The sequence below is a fragment of the Protopterus annectens genome, chromosome 5.part1, assembly GCF_019279795.1.
Source record: "Protopterus annectens isolate FY-2018-M chromosome 5.part1, PAN1.0, whole genome shotgun sequence".
NCBI classification, from domain to species: domain Eukaryota; kingdom Metazoa; phylum Chordata; order Ceratodontiformes; family Protopteridae; genus Protopterus; species Protopterus annectens.
In genome coordinates, this window is record NC_056736.1 from 146,413,395 (window position 1) to 146,436,516 (window position 23,122).

Consider the following 23,122-nt stretch of genomic DNA (forward strand, 5'->3'; position numbering starts at 1 on the left):
AGGCTTTCAATGCAATACAAGCAAACAACCCAAACAAGGAAATAAGTACAGTAAGCAATGCAGATATCACTAGTGATCCACAGAAGCTCTGAGAAGCCAATGTGGGGTGGAATTAGCGTTCAGGAAATAACAAGCAAACAAACAACAAGCATATAAACAAAGCTAGATTCAGCAGGCCTGGATATAGTCTATGCTACAGCAAACAAGGTGTACCAATTTCAGTAAGATACAGTTCAAATATTCAGGCACTATAAACCTTTAACCAGAAATTCCCAGCTCAGAAGGGCAGAGTCCAGCCTCTTCTCCCACAAGAGTGCAGACCATGAACCTTCTTAATGTAAAATAACTGGCCTGAAGCCCAAGTGCTTAAACCAGAACTAATACACTTTAAGAATAACAGACACTGGGCTCTCAATCAGCAGTTCCCAACTTAGAAGGATGAAAGCTACCCGTCCTGCCACCACAGTGCATGCCACAAACCTTCCTAATGTAAAACAACTGGTCTGAAGCCCAAGTGCTTAATCCAAAAGACTTAGAATGATAGCTACACTTTAATCAAGTTACTACCAAGCAGTAATAAATACAATTGAATACTTTAGAGAATGCCTGGATTAGTGCTCAAGTTACACAAACAAAGCTAGATCCAGCAGGCCCGAATCCAGTCTATGCCACAGCAAACAAGGCGCACCAACTTCAGTAAGAAGCAGTTCAGCTATGCTTGCACTATAAGCCTTTAACCAGAAATTCCCAGCTCAGAAGGGCAGAGTCCAGCCTCTCCTTCCACAAGAGTGCAGACCACGAACCCTCTTAATGTAAAATAACTGGCCTGAAAGCCCAAGTGCTTAAACCAGAATTAATACACTTTTAGAATAACAGAAGGATGTAAGCTACCTGTTCTGCCACTACAGTGCAGACCACAAACCCTCTCAGTGCAAAACAACTGGTCCGAAGCCCAAGTGTTTAAACCAAAAGGCTTAGAATGAGTTACACGAAGCAGTAATAAATACAACTGAGTACTTTTAAGATGATGCAAAAGTAAAATAAAGTAGGTAGAAACACAAGTACAGTAAAAGCAGATGATTTTTTTTTCTGAACAAGTGCTGAGATCAAAGAAACAGATTTGAGTGCTGAAACTAGAAAGATAGTATATATAGAAAGTTATATATATATATATATATATATATATATATATATATATATATATATATATACATACCTACACACACACGCATACACAGATATACATATATATATAGATACATATATATATATATATATATAAAATATATATTTTATATATATATATATATATATATATATATATATATATATATACATATATAGATATATATGCAAGCATGTATAATATATATGTATATACAGATATAGAGCTATAAATATAAAAGAGAAAATAACAAATACATTTATGAACACTGGCACCGTTAATAAGGGTGAGGCGGCCCAAGCTGCATACATCTTGTACATATTGATATTACCCCACCCCACAGCCTATCAGGTCTGCTCTGCAATACAATACCAACTGTTGCAAGTCCAATAACCAGGACCCGACACAACATGGGCACAAGATGTTAACAGTAATCCCTCCCACGTGTATGATGTCAGGCTGGTATCAATAACATATCATGCAGTACAGTCTGGCTACCATAGGGAATGTACAATGTGGAAGCCATAAACATTCCTAAGATACATACACACACACACTTATATGCAGATACACACACACACACACACACACACACACACACACACACATATATATATATATATATATATATATATATATATATATATATGTATATAAAACTACACATACACACACAGATATGTATAGGAAGATACATATTTAGAGGGTGCACACCATACGGAGCAGCCAGTATTCCTACAGTTACCACCTTATCAAATGGACACTGTATGAGTCACTCATACAATAGACCATTGTTGCTTGAAACATATAGCCACAGATAAGTCAAAGGATATAACACCACACACAGGTTTGCATACATGAGAAAGCTTTATTTGTGTACTATTACAGTTGTATATGCCATGTAATATAGCTGTTTAGACTTTGAAATACATATAAACAGATTAATGCAACTCACAAACAGATCAATTAATACAGTATTCTGGAAAGCATAACATGTTGCTGTCCAGGCCAAGGCCTTCAAGTAGTACAACAGTAAAGACAAACTGGGCCACAGGATAAAAATCAGTCAGCAGTATGTAATGCAGATGTATAGTCCAGCAACCTCTAACTACACTCGGTACACAATCCCTAGGGGGAAAAGACTTCAGATGACACAATGGGATGTATCTGTTAGATAACAAGGCACAACTGAAACCATCACAATCACACTGACAAACGGAACAGTCTGTATGACAAGAAGCAGTAGGCCTGCATTTTCCCAAGGTGAATTGTATGGTAATGTGCATCCAGATACCTTAAGGCAGCTTACTCCTGATATCCCTCACATGTTGTAGCACCTTAGGCTAGTTATGGTGCAACACTGCTACATACACTGACCTCTGAACTGCAGAAGTGCACACATGTATTCTGCAGATGAAGCCCACACATATATAGATCTATCCCCACAATCTGTGGGGGTCACAACAGCAGTGGAAAGTTGGTAGGAATGGCAGCATGATATACTCTCAGGCCACTACATAACAACCCCTGACAGCATGCCATATGGACAAAGACTGGTATGTAGGTGGAGGCCAGAGGCCAGAACACAGGCCCATATGTGAAATAGTGTTGTCATACACTAAGCAAGTTGCTGGTATTACAGGATAGTCTGCAACATACCCTTAGTCAGGAATATGAAGTCAGAAACACAAATAGATGTAGCCATGTACTGATAGCACTCAACACATGCACTGACAGTGATATATCTGACACAAGACCTGTGTGGTGGACAGACAAAACATAACAGGCACATCTCTGGCCATCAAGTGGATAGGCCCACAGTTGAGAGCTATGCAGACAGACTGCATTCCATGTGAAACTAGTATGTACACACAAGCTCTGTAACACTGGTGCTATACAATGCATACAACACTACTCACACTCTGTCTGTTGTTCTGGAACCTCATACAAATATTCAGCTGGCCTGACTGTGGAAGTTCTCTTGTAAGAGGTATTGCTACCTGGTGTCTGTAACACTGCTACTCACACACAGGAAGGAGGTCCACAATACAGGAAAGGTAAAGGGACCATGCCCACATGATGTAAGGATTTATAGTAATGGGTTACCATGACAGTGGTAATTGGAAGTACTACACAGCATGCTGCATGTGGGTAGCAAGTGGATGACACTGATTGGTGCAGAGGCCAGTTATAACTCAGGTGGGCAGACATGTCAGTGTCAGTCAAACATAGGTTGCCTGTATGTATCCAAGCTGGATACCTGCCATCTGCACATCTGTACAGGGACTGACAGACATCATCTTGCCAAGTAGCTATGCAGTAGGATGAATGTGTTGACAGATATACATCTGACACCAATATGTATGCCATTACTACATGTTGGAAGCCCTCAATGACATGTGCTGTACAGACAGTATTCTACAGTTACTTTTAACATGACAAACCATTATCCAGTAGGGGATATATATACTGTGACACAGCTAACACACCAGGAACATGACAGTGAGGCCTCAGAATCCAGCTATGCCTGCAGGGGTGCTTGTTATCAGTACTACATTTAGCGATCTACTTTTGCCTGGGAAAGCACTGTCAAACATAGTAATGCCATGATACACTACATGCCAGTGTGACAGCACATGACCTGGGATACTACCCTTGTATGTAACACATTCACATGGATTAGACTGCTGTACATGTCTTATATACTTGAATGTCCCAGACATGACACTCACACCCCTTGCTACTGTAATGATAACATATAAATGCATGTTATATACATGGCATTACATACACTTATTAAATATGTCATTACCCTGCTATGTTATCAGAGTGGGATGTGAGCACTGGTTACCAGGGCTGAGCCATGCTTAGCAGGTGTCAGCATTGCTGCAATATTGCAGCTAAGCACATTTGCACACTGTTACGTGAAGCCTACATGGTGTAAGCCCCCGTACATTTAACCGTACCTTAACACCGCTTAGTTTTGCACAAACCCGCACAAATGCACTTAAAGCTGCTCAAATCTGCCTTAACCACTCTGTATCCAACTACCTTGTTCTGCCCAGCAATAAAATAAACAACCCTTACAGGACTTGAACCCAGGACCCTATAGTCACAACAGTTAACCACTACACCATTCCAGCTTTGAAGGCAGTTGTTGTTTTTCCAATATATCTCTCAGTACACATATTGAATAGTATTGAACAATTGCTTTGACTTTCACTATTGTGTAGTACTTGTATTGATATTACTGTTGCATCACATATGTTGTTATATCTAAATATACACATATCAGATACATACGGTTTGATACATCTGGGAAGGTATATACAACCGCGATGTTTACATATGACAAGGATATGGATATATACATATGCATATGTAGATATATGTCTACATGCACATACACATATATATTCATATATATGTATTTCTACACATCTGTATAGTGCACCATATATATGGCCATTTTTAGATTTCTCTGTATATATATATATATATATATATATATATATATATATATATATATATCACAACCTTTGTGTACAGATGTACCTATTTATGTCGATATATATGTAGATATCTATTAATATATGTGCATACATATCTAATCAGATATGCGTCTTTATGTCGATATCTACGTAGACATCCGTAACTATATGTGCATATATATCTATATATCAGTATGTGTAGACATATATAGCAGTGTATTTGTATATATTTGAGTTTGTGTGTATATATATATATATATATATATATATATATATATATATATATATATATATATATACATATATATATATATATATATATATATATATATATATATATATATATATATATATATATATATATATATATATGTACATATATGTTTACCATATGTCCAGAACATGGAGTGGAGTCCTACCTCAGCACCAACATTCCCAAGCTCTTAGTGCAAGGGGATCTCAGGTATGTATTGCAGGTATATATGTAGACTGTTGCTACTGTAACAGGGGTTGTCTTAACAGACATGTTTTATGTGGGAGGTCACATCTGCTTTTGACATGTACGCCATTGGTTACTGACAGACATCCTAAGACATCATAGTACTGTACCACTGCTAGCACAGTAATAATCCTGTGGACTACAGCAGAGATATGACCAATATATGTGGACAGTCTGGCACTCTGTGGTCAGTCCAGAAGTGTACACAGATCCACTTTATGCGAGACATGTGGACCACGCCTGACAATGTGGATGTTAACAGCCATGGACATGGGTATATCACATAAATACTGGACTGCATATGGCCACACAGTTTATGCATTCATACATGCCAGTCTGTCCTGACAAATAATACCTGGTGGTGCAGAGGTCACATGGCCACATACTACCCAGTAGTTAGTGACATACATCTGTACAGAATCCCACTGCTTTGTGAGAAATACACAACAGTTATGGTGGCCTGACAGCAGTATGTCTTGCAACTAACTGGACATAACAGCACACTGGGTAATTACACTAAGCTGCTAGGCATGTCACATACCACTGTTCAAACTACAGGCAAACAGCCACAACACTGGACTGCATTTTGTATGGGGGGACACACATCTACCTGCAAATATAGCAGGCTCTACACACATGTCACAGCACAGAGAAACAGACACCTGTGAGAAAATACATACCCACAGCTAATGTGAACACAGCCACAGCCACACATGGTACACAAGCTTAATATGACACTATATGGACTGTCTGATAAACATCCTCATATGTGCCACTCACACACTAACCCTACATAAACTGGGTCATGACACAGTGTGATCCAATGCCTGTCTGTGGTATGGGACATTTGTGTGTTTGGCCCTACAGACATGTGAGCCGATAGGGTACCATACACTGGAGCAGCATGTAACATCAGATAGAACAGGACCAAGAACAATGGCATCTACCACAGTCTGTGCACAGCCAAAGGTACATATGCGCAATACACATACTGTCAACAATCACCAAAAGCACACCGACCCCAGTACTGTACTCACAACAGCAGAATGTCCAGGTTATGTCCTCAGAAATAATCCCTACTATACATAACATGTCTATCAGTCTGATATCTGACTGGCTTGTTATCAGGTATGATATCAATAAATAATGGTGTGCAGAACATATGCACCTCTTACTGCATGACATATGTACAAAGGTAGACAGACTTTTAGCTGGAGCCACAAACACTGGGCCAATATTGGCATGTTGCTGTGATAACCTCATACATTTACTATCGTACCAGGGTTTGTTGTGACATATGTCCTCTGAGGGATATGAAGTCAGTAACTCTCATGGCTGTCACCATGTACTGACTGCAATCCTCAGGCTATGCTTCTGCAGTTCTAAGATGAGTGTTCTTTGAGTAACACAAGAAACATAAGGCTCCACATACTGCCCAGTCTGCAGATAACCCTACAGGTGGGAGTTTCCTCAAACACATAACACTGTCATGGAAGGTATTAAATCATGTAGACCAGCCATATCCACACACACTCTGTCAAAATGACATTACTCCAAATGCAGTAGAGCAACACTTAACATTCTGTAGTCATGTCTGGCACATCCCCCTCCTGTATGTTGGCCTGTCTCCACAGTGTATGTTGTTAGAGGTAAATCCCAATACCATCTGTGATGCTGTTTGCCAAACACCAAATTGAGGTCCTATTCACAGTGAATGAAAAGTCCTTACATCCACATGATGTTCCTAGATATTGGAGTGTGTTTCCATGCAATTGGCTATAGAAATGTTACCACAACTGTTCCACATGCAATCAGCTAGAGGGGAACTGCAATTCATGCAAAGGCCATCAGCTTATCATGAGCATCACTTACAAAACACAAGCTGCTGCCTAAGCAAAACAGGTGGACTTCTCCACATCCACCAGAGAGGGAGTGAGAGAGACAGACAGAGACAAAGTAAGTCAGGAAGGGGGTGTGAGTGTAAAACCTAAGCATGTTTGTGTCACACACCTACCAGTACAAGGTTTCAAATCCCTGACTGAATATGCTTTGCTATCACATGTCTATGCAGTTATTGCATGCACCACATAGCTTACACATTGGGGACCTGTCCAAAGGTATATCTGACAGTGAGTGGCATCTGCAACTGGGATATAGGAGCAATAAGGTAGGTGTAGTACATGTGCCTGTCCACATGAACAGGTGTCAATGTCAAAACAGCTATACTCTCTCAGGGACTCACACACATTAACACAGTTGGCAGGGTCAGGAATAGACTTCCTAACTAGCTAGTTTGCCACAATACAGTAATATGCAGGTATCACATGCACCACAGGGGTTATCCGGATGATATATGGGCAAAGGGTATGTGAAGGTGTCTGACATCAGACAGCATGCTTCAATAGGCCAATGGGAGTTGTAGTAAGTGTGAATGGGGTCGAAAGCAACATACTCCGCACACACAGACACATGGTGCCAGTACTGACATACATGGGTGCATTGCTTCACAGGTGTGTAGTGGTTGACTGTGCCAGAAGGCTGTACAAGGCTAGGTGAAGGGTATACATTGGCATCAGGCCACATGACAATGGTCGGCAGTGTGACTCAGGGGTGTAGTGTCTGGATTGGCCCACACAGGTGGGTATTGTATTCACCATCCAGTTATCTGGGTTATTATTGTGTGTGGCCAGTGCTGTGCAATGCTTTCCATGTATGTGTTCTATAGTCTATCTCATGGATGGTGTCTGGGATGTGCACACATCCCACATGCATGTTCAGTGACATGAAACTGTTCCTGGGGTGTCTGGCCCATGTTGTGTACACAGATTGTTATCATCAGATGTGCCAGTCCTGGCCTCATGTGACAGGAACTGGTAATGGACACCAGGTTGACCCTGCACCTACATTGATAGCATGATACAGGTATTCCTTGCTGTCAGTGGCATCTGTCCATACAGGCCATATGTTTAAGGAATGGTATGTCCTTTGTGGGTCACATTTTATGGCACTACAGTTGTTGCAGGCATCCAGTGAGAAACATAGTGAAGGCGTACTGATTGCAATTCTGTGCCTATTGTAGTGATGGGACAGGGTGCCATACTCTTTGTAGTCCACTGCAATCACACCATGTTTACTATCTGTGGGCAATAAACAGGGTACTACCAACAAAGCGGTTGTTGCCTAGGCAAGTGTGTTTGTGTATGAGACATGGGTTGAGAGTGTTCTCTGGGTAATACAAGGGGTGCTTAATTTGTTCGCCAGGCCTTGATGTCACATATAGGGGTATGGATTGGCAATCCCAGCCTTTCGGCTATATGACATCTGTTATCCTTGTAAGGTGGACATTGTGACATATAATAGGCCCACCATATAAGAAATTTGCAAAACCTACTCCACAATGAGTCCAGTTGTTACACACTCACAGCCACCTCCACACAGGATACGAATGACAAACACAGACACACACACACCAAGTCTAACAATCACCATGTCTGGGATTGGAACACCTACTTTACTAGTTTATCACAGTACAGCATTATGCAGTTATAGGACGTGCCATGGAAATTATTGGACTACTTCTTTCTAAAAGGTGCATTTCAAAGGGAATGATAGCAACAGGCTTTCCAAAGAAGGGCAATGGAGGTTGTAGTGACTGTGAATGGCCTCAAAAGCATTGTTCCATACACAGACAAACATCTCCACTTGCCATGTCTGGGAATAGAACTCCTACCTAACTAGGTTATCACACTACAACATTATGCAGTTATAGTATGTGCCATGGGGATTAATAAACTACTCCTTCCTCAAAGGTGTATTTCTAAGGGAATGACATAAACAGGCTTGCCAAACAAGGGCAATAGAGGTTGTAGTGACTGTGATTGGCCTCAAAAGCATTGCTCCCTACACAGTGGAACAAACACACAGACATCCACACTTGCCATGTCTGGGAATAGAACTCCTACCCAACTAGTTTCTCATACTACAGCATTATACAGTTATAAGATGCGCACAGAGATTACTGGACTACTTTTTCCCCAAAGGTGTATTTCAAAGAGAATGACATCAGCAGGCTTGCCAAGGAAGGGCAATGGAGGTTGTAGTGACTGTGAATGTCCTCAAAAGCATTGCTCCCTACACAGACAAACAAACTTGCCATGTCTGGGAATAGAACTCCTACCTAAGTAGTTTATTACACTAGAGCATTACACAGTTATAGGATGTGCCATGGAGAATACCGGGCTACTCTTTTCACAAAGGTGTATTTTAAGGTGAATGACATCAGCAGGCATGCCAAAGTAGGGCATATGAATTGTAGTGAGTGTGACTAGCCTAAAAAGCATTGATCCCTACACAGACACACACACTTAGCACATCTGGGATTAGAACTCCTACCTAACTTGTTTATCACACTATAGTATTACGCAGTCATAGGACAGGCCGCAGAGATTACTGAGCTATTGGTTCCCCAAAGATGTATTTCAAAGTGACTGATATCAGCAGGCTTGCCATAGTAAGGCATTGGGGAGGGCAGTGTGTGTGCATGGGCCATAACACATTCATCTAGAGGCAGACACACCACACACAAGTGCACACAGGTTAATATTCCACAGGTAAGTGTATACAACTGCTAGATGACTACTGCCTTGTACAGCCATGTTGCACAGTTAGCATTAGCACCACAGAGTCTATAATGTTGAGGGATTACAGAGGCAAATTTCTATGGTGAGTGACATTTACACATCATGTGGTTGTAGCCATTTAGCTGTGTGCTGGGTGGGAGAGGCCTCATGATGGAAGGCAGTTTGTCACTGCCACTGTCTTCCACACATCTATGTATGTGTACTTTTGGCATATTATAGTGTGCTGTCCTTGGATATATGTGTGTATTCCTATCCAATGTGTGTGCAAAGCATGACTGGTCAATTGTCAGATATGTATGGTCCACTGTTCTTGCCAGACAGGGGCTTAATTTCTTTAAGTTTGTGAGCATGTCCAGTATGACCTTTCAGTATTTTGTTGTCTGACATTGCCTTCATTTTTCTAAGTTTGGGAGCATGTCCAGTATGACCTTCTGTATTGAATATGTGAATCCATTCCAGGTAGAGTGTACTCCAGTGCTACACCTACAACTAGCAAACTGTTTCTGCAGGATATCTGTAGATCAGCTGACAATATGCGGTCAAACTGGGCAAGGGATAGTGGGTACTGCAGGTAGTTGTGTCTGTGCTGTATCTTCCATGTTGTCAAGATGTTAGCAGAGATATTCAGACATGTGTACTGTTATAAAGTGTGATGTTTTATGTCATCAAGTACTGTCAGGTAGACATTTTTGCTCACAGTGATGTCCTGGGGAACACAGGGTGAATACAGCTGTGTCCAGTATTTTGGTCAAATGCCTACATATTCCTGCAAACTAATGCCATTCTGGAGGGGGAATGGCAGACACTTGCTGCTGGGTCTGTGTAACTGGTTCAGCATCTTGGTAGAGTGGTGGCAGAGGATCCCATGCTTGTACATCCATTGACATGACAAAATGGTCTTATCTTGCTGTGGCAAAACCTCACAGCTGTACAGATTCACACACGTTACCCAGAACAGGGGTCATAAGTCAGGACATTACCCCTATGTGGTTTATAGGCAGGTTTGTAGCCACCCATTCTTGTGTTTGCAGCCAGGGATAGTATGTGCAAATGGCTGTGTTTCAGACTTTGCATACTCCATGCTGCCCAAGCTCCCAACCCCTCTCTATTATTCTATCCTCTTCCATACATTATGTAAACATTCTCTAATATTTTCCCTATAGTTATCATCTCATCACAACAGTATATTGGTGTTGGTCCACAGTTCATGCAGTGGGACATTGGCATGTTGCTGTGGTTTGTCCACATGGCCTTGCATATGGGTTCTGTGGACTATGTTATGTTGTTATTTGGGAATCCATGACATAACATACATTGGCAGTATGGGTGAGACACAGGCCTTTAACAGAGGACTGCAGACCATTTGGTAGTGATGCAGGCCAGATGTAGCAGGCCATTGCATTCTGTCAGTCCTACAGTCCCAGACTGCCATACAGGATATTCCCCTGGGGTGACAGTGTATGTGTGCTAGGAGTTCATGCCAATACTTTCTGTCAGTATTGATCCAGTGGTGTGGATGCTGGTAGGGTGTTGTTTGCAACTAGGGACACATCTGCATGGGACACCTGCACTGCATGCTGCATTCTTTTGCTATTGCCATAAACAGGTGGGGGTCATATTGTACTCATTCCCAATAGCAGGGATAAGACTGGAGAGGTACCTGTGGGTGGTGGTTGGGTGAGCTGGGTGCATGTTTGCTATGAACACTACTTGCATCTGACTCACAGATATGCATGGAGCATTCCACTTATGCTGGCTTGTGCAGGGACATCAGCTGTTTCTCAATACATCATTCCTATGACTTTTGTGGTCTGTGAGTGTTTGACCAGATAACATTGGTATTTCCTACTGCAAGCCCAGATAATGTGCTGCAAACCTGTATGTACAATTCCAAGGTTATGTACATTTAATGGTTACACATTATACACTGTCTGTCTGGGGTACTTTCCCCTGTGTACTGCTAGTATATCTGGCCCAACAGTCATGCCATGTCCATCTTTCAGATGGTGACACATATTACCTCCATACATTTACAATGGCTTACTGCTAGAATGTGTTATACTGGGGAGCATTGTGTTTGGCACTGCAGTTGTGATGACTTGGCCCTGTCATCGGCAGTACTGGGCAATGGCCACCAGGAGAAACCTCACCATGCATACATACTGTCCATTCTCACACAATATGAAACACACACCAACCTAGCATACACATAACTGCATATTGTACAAATGCTACACTCTATTCTGCTATCTTGGCCACCTCAGGTAATCTGTGCTCCACTTGTATTATACCCACACATACATGTTACTACATTTCTACATAGGATTGGGGGGAGGGGAGACACCTGTGTGTTACTATGTGTATACATAGGACTGGGGGGTGGGGACACCTGACTGTTACTACATGTCTACCTCAGATTGGGGGACACACCAGACTGTTACTACAGTTCTATATAGAAATGGTGGTGGGGGGCACACCTGACTGTTACTACATTTCTACATAGGATTGGGGGCACACCTGACTGTTACTACTTGTTTACATCAGATTGGGGGGGGCCACACCAGACTGTTACTACATTTCTTAATATGATTGGGGAGGCACACCTGACTGTTGCTACATGTCTACATTGGATAGGGGGGCACACCAGACTGTTACTACATGTCTACATAGGATTGAGGGGGCACACCTGTGTATTACTATGTCTACATAGGAACGGGGGGGCACACCTGACTGTTACTACATTTCTACATAGAATTGGGGGCACACGTGACTGTTAGTACGTGCCTATATCAGATTGGGGGGGGCACACCTGACTGTTACTACATTTCTACATAGGATTTGGGAGGCACACCTGACACTTGTACACATTTGCTATGACTGTGCTGGTATGTCAGGTACTCCATTTCATTCTGTATTCTAACCTATCATGCTGCCTAGAGGTATATCAGTGTACTGCAGGTTTTAGGTTTGATTGACCTACATATCAGTTTCTGACTTTTTACCCTTCAGAACTAACATCCCACTGCCTGACCTGTTATAGTATGTCTGTGTAGGCCTGGGGGGGGAGGGGGGGTTACCCGTAGCCATCATTCAGAGACCTTAGCATAGCCTTTGTTTGTGTTTGTCTGCACCTGTCCTGCTGGCTGAGACTGTTGTTGGGTATGTGAGCCTCCCTGACTGGTATGTGTGTGTCATATGGACACACATGTGGCCCAGCACATTTTCTGCAGTGGGAATTGTCAACATGTGTAGTACTGGCTACTATGGTAACACCAGTATTTGTTACAGATCTCATGCTGCCACTGAAGGTATCTACTATCTGCTGGCTTCCCATTCAGCCACCCAGTTCCCTGGCATGGTCACATCCATACCATAGATGCAAGTAACAACACATACTACTCCATTCAGCAATTGGTAGGAAGAGTGAGTTACCTTGTGACTGTGCCAGAATTGAAAAGGGTGCTGGAGGGCTGCCTATGTCGGGTGCACATAATACACTCTCTATACATGGTTGAGCACAGGTAGTGTCATGTTTGGCATCACTTTTACTGTATGTGGGAGTCTGAGAGAGGTGTCATTCCCTTTATCCCTACTGTGTCAGTGTATGTGCTATGTGTTGCCTCTTTGCTAAGGCCAGGGCATACTGGGCACTCCTCCTTCTGCCTACTGGGGCAGGCTCAGGTTTTTCCTCCTCCTAGTTACTCTGTGCCTGTGCAGACCTTGGCAATGGTGGGGGGTTTTGTGGCCCTGCCCCATGTTTTTCCTGCTGCAGCTATTTCCGCATATCATATTGTGTAGCATGGCACATACGATGACAATTTGAGTACATGTAGCTGGTGAGTACTGCAAGGCTCTACCAGATGTGTCCAGGCACCAGAACCATGACTTAAGCATCTCAAACACATGCTCTATTATAATTCTGGTCTGTGCATGTGCCTCATTATGGAGTTCTTGTTAAGCTGTGTGTGCATTTCTGATGGGTGTCATCAGCCATGGCTCCAGTGCATAACCAGCATCCCCCACTAGGTGACCATTAGGGATGTCCCCATTGGCAAATCTCTGATACAGCTGTGTCAGAGGCCAGATGTGGGAGTCATGATAGCAGGGCAACCAGCACACACGCACACATTCATTATAATGCCATGGGCATCGCACACATCCTGGAAGTTGATGGAGGGAAAGCCCTTGTGGTTGATGTAGACCCTACCCTGCTTACCGGGTGGTGCTTTTATTCATATGTGCGTGCAGTCTGTAGCACCCACTACCTCAGAGTATTCTGCTATTTGGTGGAAGAAATGCATATTGCTTGCCAATGCCTCACGGGTGTTGGGGAAAATATACATGCTCACCTGCATGAGCTGACATGGCATCCAGGAACTGGTGGAGTACCCTGGATGCTGATGCCTATGAAATCCCCATGATATCCCCATTTGGCCTTTGGAGGGTACCTGTGGCTAGTATTCCTAGGCCTACACATACCTTGGTATCCACTGGGATGGGTTCCTCTCTGTTAGTTCTGTGAGTCAGGCATGGCCGGCACAGCTCAACAATTTGCTGTAGGAGGTCCCTGTCCACCCTATAGTGCTCCACTATCTCCAGCTCATGTAGGCCCTGGTAGGTTACCCTGGGTCTGTACACTCTTCTCCCTCTCCTCACTGTGGGCTGGTCAACAGCATTCTCATCCTCGCCATCCTCATCTTCTTCCACATGCTGATGAATGATAGCTACTGCAGCCCCTATCATTTTGTTGTTTTTGTTTGTTAAAATTTCCCCACTTGTATACACCGGTGGTGTAGAGTATGTGGGAAAAACCAGAGGGAAAGGTGTTTGCATAGTTTATAGTAGTGTTCTGGGCTGGGCTGCTGCCTGTGTAATTGGCCGATTCTGATACATTTTACCCTCCAGCTATGCAGGTTTTCCTTGATACCTTCCTACTACTGTTTTCCCTTCCCATTGCCTTCCTGTTTAAGCCCAGGAGTGCACCACATGAACACAGTGTTCAAATGTGCACATAGCTGCTATTTCCTGGTTTACTTTTTTTTCCTTTAAAACCTGGTGCGTGGCACGCACACCCGCTTAGGCAAAGTAAAGTAGGCTAGGCAGCCTCAGACACACTCCCTTGCTTAGCTCTGCTAAGCTAAGGGCAAACCCGAGTCACAGGGCTCCAATCCACTTATGGTATGCCTGACACACACCTCTATGATGTCAGCTAATTCTTAGGCTTGAACCATGCTATTTCTGCACTTACAATGTTGGTGCTGCCTAGCATTGAGGGGAAATCTGGTATTCAGTATCATTCTCCTTATTTACATAGGATTGTCTGCTAATGCATAGTTACAGGTCCCGCACTAAGCCTTTCCCCTTAGCAACCACTATTCATTGGCCATGTTGTCTTCTGCCTGCCATTGAGTATAATGGTTAGGTCAGGTTATTTTTTATATTTTCTGCCCGATCCCGTTTGCATGCCGCTGCCCTAAGCTTAAACAACCGAAATTGGCTAAAAAAATAAATAAAAGTTATTTTTTTAATGTTTGCAACTGTTTTCTATGCCAATGGCTATATATGTGGCCATTGGCATGGTTTTCCATAATATACACACTTTATTTGGAGCTGTCATGGCGACGTTTTGTAGTTTGCAAAAATGTACTCGGTTACTAACCGAGTATATTTCTGCACACTACACTAGTCCTGTACGTCCAGCTGACAGCTTCCTGGATTGCAAATTCACCTCATTTGCATGGTTCTCACCTGCAATTGGGGTAATTTACATACAGGAGCTGCATCTGTGCAGGAATAGTGCAAGAGCACTCCTGCATGTCCCTGCAGCTTATTCCTGGATCACACGGCAAACATATTGCCTCCTGGAGCTCCTGCACTGTTCCTGCACACCATGCAGGGCTTGCTGAATCCAGGGGAGTAATGGCAGAATTTAGAATCACAGGAAATATTTTAAAACAACATTGCAGGACAGTCTCAAATAAATACAGAAAACATCTAAACTAATCTTTACTATATTCCTGTTTATATCTAAGAGAAATTACAGTACCCTAGATTTTTTGCAGAGCAAGGCAGATGCAGACGTGCTGAATGAATGTTTCTAGGTCGAAGACAAGATACAAAATGCACAGACTTTCTCTGCGAGAGCTCTTAAATTAATAATCAACATTATTGCTGGCCTAGCTCAGACGGCATCACTCTTTGTCAACTGCTTTCAGTTCTCAGGCTAACAGAAACTTTAACATTTCTCTGTGAAAAATACATATCTCTCAGATGTTTGTCTAGAACTGGAAGTCTTAAAACAATTAAACACTTTTACATTTGAAACCTAGTGATTATTTCTGTTTCCAGACAATAGAAAAACCTCTAGCTCTAGACATTTTGTCTGCTTGCTGCACTGAAACTGAGATAACACAATCATAAAACAATTCACTTATTTTCTTGAAGTTTTGCAAGTTAAGTCTGTATGTTCTAGCTTCTTCTATTAAAACATACATTTGCACAAGTGTATAGTTTATATACATTTCTGTTCTTTTCCAGTAGGGTGCACTGTGGTTACATTTTAGCTCAGTACTTTCCACACACTTCTGCACCAGTAGTTTAATGTACACATAACATTTAGTTCCCTTACATTTTTAAGACAAACATATGAATCATAAATATTTACAAATTACGTATGATTACTTACAAAATTCCAGATAGCTGGGCTGGCTGTGTCACATTTCTATATAAATCATATTAATATTTTCAAGTGACATATAATTATTTACAAAATTCCAGATAGCTGGAATGGCAGTATTTCCCTGTTGTCACAGCATACATGTCATGTTTATACAGTTTAATGCAGTATGCATTATGCTTGACTGCTTAGATATATTACTACAGAGCATTATTCATCCATTTGAAGAAAGTATGTTCTTAATCTTGTGTACCCTGCATTTCAGAATTGCTACATATTTTTATGTGTTCAGTTTAGAGCTACTCTCCTGAAATTCTTGAATAAAATTTTCTGACAGAAAGATCAAAATGATTTTATATTCTATCACTTAAAAATGTCAGGATTCTCATAACAGAAATACTTTCTATACAAATATTGGTCATAAAACACCCCTTTACCTCCAGCAGAACATATGCCAAGGTGTTAGTCTGTCACTACCCTTCAATTTTCTAGTCCTTTTGGATATGTTCCTCAAGTCGCAATAACTGAGCAAAGGTGACAAGTGAAGAAGTTAAGAGATCACCTACTTAAGACATCCTTAAAATCAAAACAAGGAAGCCTGGAAAACTCTTCTTAATTAATGATATTGGCATCACAAACTGAAGAAGGAGAGACTCACGGTTTCCAGCCTTACAGGAGCTATGATTAGGAATTTCCCTAAAGCTGTTAAACATATTCAAACTTCTCAAAATGATTTTGACATTGCCATTGTTTAAGTCAGAATTATAGACACTGAATGGTTCTCTCTCTCCATGTGATGTAGAGGAATACAACTGACTTGTAAATGCCCTTACCCAGCATATAAAATATTTTGCAGATAGTGGCTTCAACAATTTTACACTACTGTGTGAATCCAGCCTCCTCGATTTGTCTGTCAAGTTTATCATTCTTAACTCATCTGACTGCAGAAATATTATCTTCTCCAGTGAGACTGAGATCCCATGTGAGACATTTTCCTCTTTCTTTACTTTTTCTTACTGATTTTCTCAGATACTTTATGCAAGTCTGCTAAATAATGCAACACCCCCCATGCCAGGATAATTATTTATCTGTGCAAACTGTTGTCATACTGCTACTCTGTACTCCTTTGTTAGACATATTTTACTGTGCCTTCATAACTTGTCACTTTCCTATCAGATCTAAGCAGATGATATTGTAAGATGACTATATCTCATCTCACTAACCCTTCCTCAGGTTTTAGTTATTTGTGCTATTTCCACCCATTTGTTTACCATTCCTTCCGCTAGGTCTTTTCTTTCCAATCTCTCTAATTTTCTAACATAGTTTAAAGGAATATCAATTCTGATATACCATGCTGGTCCTGGACGAAGAAAGGCTTTCCAGTTATGTGGTAGCCAAACTTTGTCCATGGTGCAGAATCTATCTGTATGCCATGTTCCCTGTTCAGTCTCTTCCTAACTACTTGTCATATTATCTTACACATTTGTTCAACAAAGAGTTAGACTCTAAATTACTAAGCTTCTTTGGTGTGTTAGCATCAGCAATCGGTAACACATCTGAAAATGCTTCCTTGTGCTACTGTAAAATCGTTGCTATTTCCCTAGCCTTTTTACTTGACTACAACAATCATTTCCCCAGAGAGGTCACTTGCACCCACATAAGTACATGTTAGGACCTTTCCTCCTAACGAGGGACTTCCTCACTTCCAAGTTAACTTTTATTAGCTTGATATCAAATATAAACATTAATAACATTTTGTTACTCATTTGCCGATGTCTCCCTTCCATTATATTCATTGAGACTGAGTGACCATTCAGAAAGTCAGCACCTCATATAAGCCTTGTGTAAATGTAAACTGTCTTATCTTTGTGTTGTTCTTCAGAGGTTAAAAAGTAGAATGTTTATATGTAAATTGTCCATCCTCATTAGTATTACTGCCAGTATTACTGACTAGTCTGTTATGGAACCAATATTTTAAACTGAACAGTCTACAATTTTTGTATCTCTGCTACAGTAAAGGCTGATAAAGGAAATATGGAACAAAACACATACTTTTATTTGAATTTTACAAAGATGATATCTAAATTGGCATTGTTTAAATGACCAATTGCATAATATCTTGATTTTTGTTATGTTTGTAGCTCTCTCTCTCAAAGGCAGTAACATTATTAGGGCAAAGTGGACAAATCTTTACATTTAGGTCCAGTATCAGTATTAAAGGATGGATCAGAAAAATATCGAGTCAGTATCAGAAGTCCCAGAATGTAGTCAAGTAATTAAAAGAAAAAGGCTTGGGAGCTGAAATGTAGTTTTCTTAACAGATCAGCAGATTTGTGTAAGTGACATATCATTCAGATTTGTAAGAACACAGAATATTCCAATGAGTAGATCTTGTATTCTGTTAAATTAGTTCCATGTCTCCAAAGAAGACATGAGGTGTGCAGACACATACATGATCCTGGTAGTCACAAAATGGCATATGTGTACTACATTTACTAGGCATGGTTAAGAGGACATATTTATTTTTTATATAATTAAAGGAGCAAAAAAGAGTCACCTTACACTGACAAAAATACTGCTTAGCAAAAATTCTGCTGTAAGAACACATTTTTACTACTGAAGCATAATTTGTTGAACTGTAATAATCCAAGCAATGAGTTTAAAAAAAAAAAACTTTTCTGTGAGTTTGGTGAAGAAGTGACAAAATCAAATAGTTTGGAAAAGAACAAGTATTTGTCATTTCTCTAAGAAATGACAGCCTTGGAAATTATTATATTAAGTATCAGGAAATGTGGGCCTCAACCTTGTAGCTTGTCTGTCTCCCCATGAAACATTAATTTCCATATGTAGTCCAGTTTAGCAAATGTGTGCATTTCAAGCAGAATCCGTAATCTTTTTGAGGGAGATCCAAAGGAATCATATTAATATATAATATGAAAACAATAGAATTTACTCATACTGGGAGAAAGCCTTGCATTTATTTATACAAATACATTTATGTCAGGCTTACATAAAACACACTGAAGATAGAATCATATTAGCTAGGATGAAAATTATATGGCTTTGAGAGAAAAATAAACTTAACTTCAATTAATAGTGAAAGTTTAGAGGTCACAATGTTGAGGTATATCAAAAATCAAGAACAAGTAATACAAATACAGTAGGACATGTATAGTTAATTTCTGTGAACAAAGCTTAGAAATGTTACTTTATGGAAAGCTGTATAACATCCTGTATACCTGGAAAAGAATAACAGCATATCACTTAACTGCAGCATATTTTTGTCAGACAGATGATGGACAAGATGTTGGGTAATTTCACAAATGGATCTAAAGTAAGCTTGGCAGACTGAATGTCACTGAACATGACAAAACTGATAAATTACTGCATTAGACAAATCTGTGCAAGTAAAACAAATGAAAGTTATGACCAAATGATTTATGTAATATTATGGAATCTCAACTGAACTACACTTATGACTAATGGTGTCAGTATAGGGTATGGAACTGTATGAAGTTGATAACAAACAAAATAATGTCCTCTGTTATCAAATCATTTACATTTCCTAGAATTATTCAAGTAATTATCAATTGCTCAGAATATTACTATGAGCTATGAGTACTCATAAGCATTCTGTAATTCTGAAACAGCAAAATCAAAGTACACTTGATATCAAATCATAAGTATTCTGTAATGCATAAACAGCAAAATCAAAAGCTCACTTGACATCAATAAATTACATTTAATAGCAATCCTGTCTTAAGCTACTTAGAAATTAAAAATTATTTTCATAAAGTGTGGTTGAGTTCTGAATTAAGATTTTGATGTGAAATCTTACTTTGTTTCAGCCGTTGACTTGACTCAGTTTATAAGAAGTGGTTTGAAGTCAGTTTATTATTTTCTGCATATGCTACTTATACTTTGTAGACTAGTAGTCAATGGAACATATGATATTCATTTTGTGTGGATTTTCATCTTCTTTTTATTTTTTCTTTCTTTTTCATAACAGAAGAACACTATAGAAAACCCGATGGAGAAAAGTATTACAGCTTTGGGAATGTGTAGATATTTTCTAAGGCCAAAGAGGGTATTATGATATGTATTTATACACACACACACACACACACACACACACACACACACACACACACACACACACACACACACACACACACACACACACACACACACACACAGATATATATATATATATATATATATATATATATATATATATATATATATATATATATATATATATATATACGGGAGTGTTACAAAATCATGAAAGCCCAAAATCCTGTAACCAAAATCTTGAAAGTTCAAAATACTGAAAACCCAAAATACTGAATCTCATAATACTGAAAATACACAGGATATCAACACTTACTATATTCCAGCACAAGTACATACAGAGACAAATAAAAGACAAACCATATTATGCTTCTCCAAGTATAAGCAGGGGGCAAGCCCCCCTGCATCCCCCTGCTACTTAAATATATCAACTCTGAAATTGCACTAAGTGTAGTGCAGTGCAATCTCAGAGCTGATATATTTAAGTAGCATGGGGTGTGGGGGATGCTGGGGGGATTGCCCCATTGCTTATAGTTGAAGGGTAATATGCGTTTGTATGTACTTGTGCTGGAATATAGTAAGTGTTGGTATCCTGTGTGTTTTCAGTATTATGAGATTCAGTATTTTGAATTTTCAGTATTTTGAACTTTCAAGATTTTGATCTCAGGATTTTGGGCTTTCAGAATTTTGTAGTGCTCCCTCTCACCAGGCTAAGTAATCAGAAAGTTATGGTCAGTTGCTTATCAGGTGTCAAGGTCTGCTACATTACACATGCACGCAGGTCATTGGATTACAATTACCATGTGTGTGTGTGTAGATGACCTAAGACATACCGCCCAATACTACATGCAGAGAGACATCATGGAGCTCTTGGAATAGTTTCCCAGGCTGGTATGACCATAGCACTGAGCAGGATTTTTCCCTCTCCAAGGATGGTGTCACAATATAAACAGAAGATGACTGACTTCAATAACTGGCTTAGTTTCTGGTGCCATTCTAAAGGATTGTAATATTTGTCAGCATGGCAGGAGATGGTCAAAAGACCTCACTGCTTTGCCAGGGATGGTCTACACCTCTCCCCTCTAGGCTTTGAATATTAGCTAAAACATTGTCCTCCCCTAAAGTGCCTTTTTTAGGCAATGCCAGACTGGAAGTATTTCCTACATACCAAATCAAAACTAAGAAAATAGAAAGGTATTACTGATAAATGTTTTGATTCTAAACAAGAAACTCCTCTCCCTACAAGCTAACTTCAACCTAAAGAATGCTGATATCTGTGCATTCACTGAGACATGGTTTAAGGTCATGGAGAGTACACTCAGTACAGTGCAAGGCTATAATGGTTTCCACAAATTTATACCAGCTACTACAGGGACTAAATGCAGAGGGATCTCAACAAGCTATTACAGGAGAAGAAGAAGAAATTGGAGAGAGATTTCAACAATTTTCGCAGGTGCAATGTCTTTTCATGGCCCAGGAGACTAATGTTGCTACTAACGATACATGCAGAGTGGTTCCATCTTCTACTAGTAGAGAGGGGCAGATCACTGAAGGTACAACAATGACGACACCGGAAATGCTGACACAGGCAGTGCAACAAACCGAAGGATTGAGGGGAGCTCAGAACAGCAGCGTCCAAGGAGGCACCAGTGTTTTTGCCAGTTAGGGAAGCAGTCCCACGTCTGGGCAGCATGGATGTCAGGAGGAAAGTTCAACAAGTCCAACAAGAAATGGCCACAACTTCCACAGAGAATGTGGAAATACCGGTAGAAGATAGCAACAACCTTTTTTTCCTTTCCACTACCAATACGACAGATAGAGAGGCAAGCATGGTCTCCGCAGAGCCGTGTGAGGAACCACAAGGGTTCAGAGGAGAGATACGAATTTCAGAGCAAGATATTGCGACCGATACAGTGGACTTGATAATTAACTTATCCAAGTGCATACTTTCCAACAGTGAGAGATCTCTGTTGAACAAAGGTCTCTCGAAAATGTTCACTAGAAATGTGGCACTGAAAATGATGTTTGGTGACTATAAAATGTTTAAAAAAACATCTACATTCATACCTCAGATGCATCCACTTTTAGATGCATTTGAAAGAACTTGTGAACATGATTTATTACAATTGTCAATGTCACATACTAGGCCTGACTTTTTAAATTAAACTAGTGAAGAGTCCCAAGCTTTGAATAGACTGCAGAACAATGTTGAGATAGTAATTAGACAGGCAGACAAGGGTGGAGCTGTGGCGTTGCTAGACAAAGATTTCTATAAGAAAAAAATGGAGCAACTATTGGTCGATACCAAAATACTTATAAGTTGTTGAGTAAGGTGCAATTAGATAAGATCATAAAATGTGTTCACAGTGAATTATATAACCTTCTTTTATGTAGAGTAATAGACATTGATCTATATAGATACTTTTTGGTTGAGAAACCGATTATCCCCACTTTTAGGGGACTGTCGAAGGTCCATAAGAATTTGATAGACCCTAATATGAGACCTATAGTCTCAGGGAGGGGATGGCTTGCAGAACCTCTCTCCATTTCTTTGGAAAACAACTCAGGCCAGTGGTA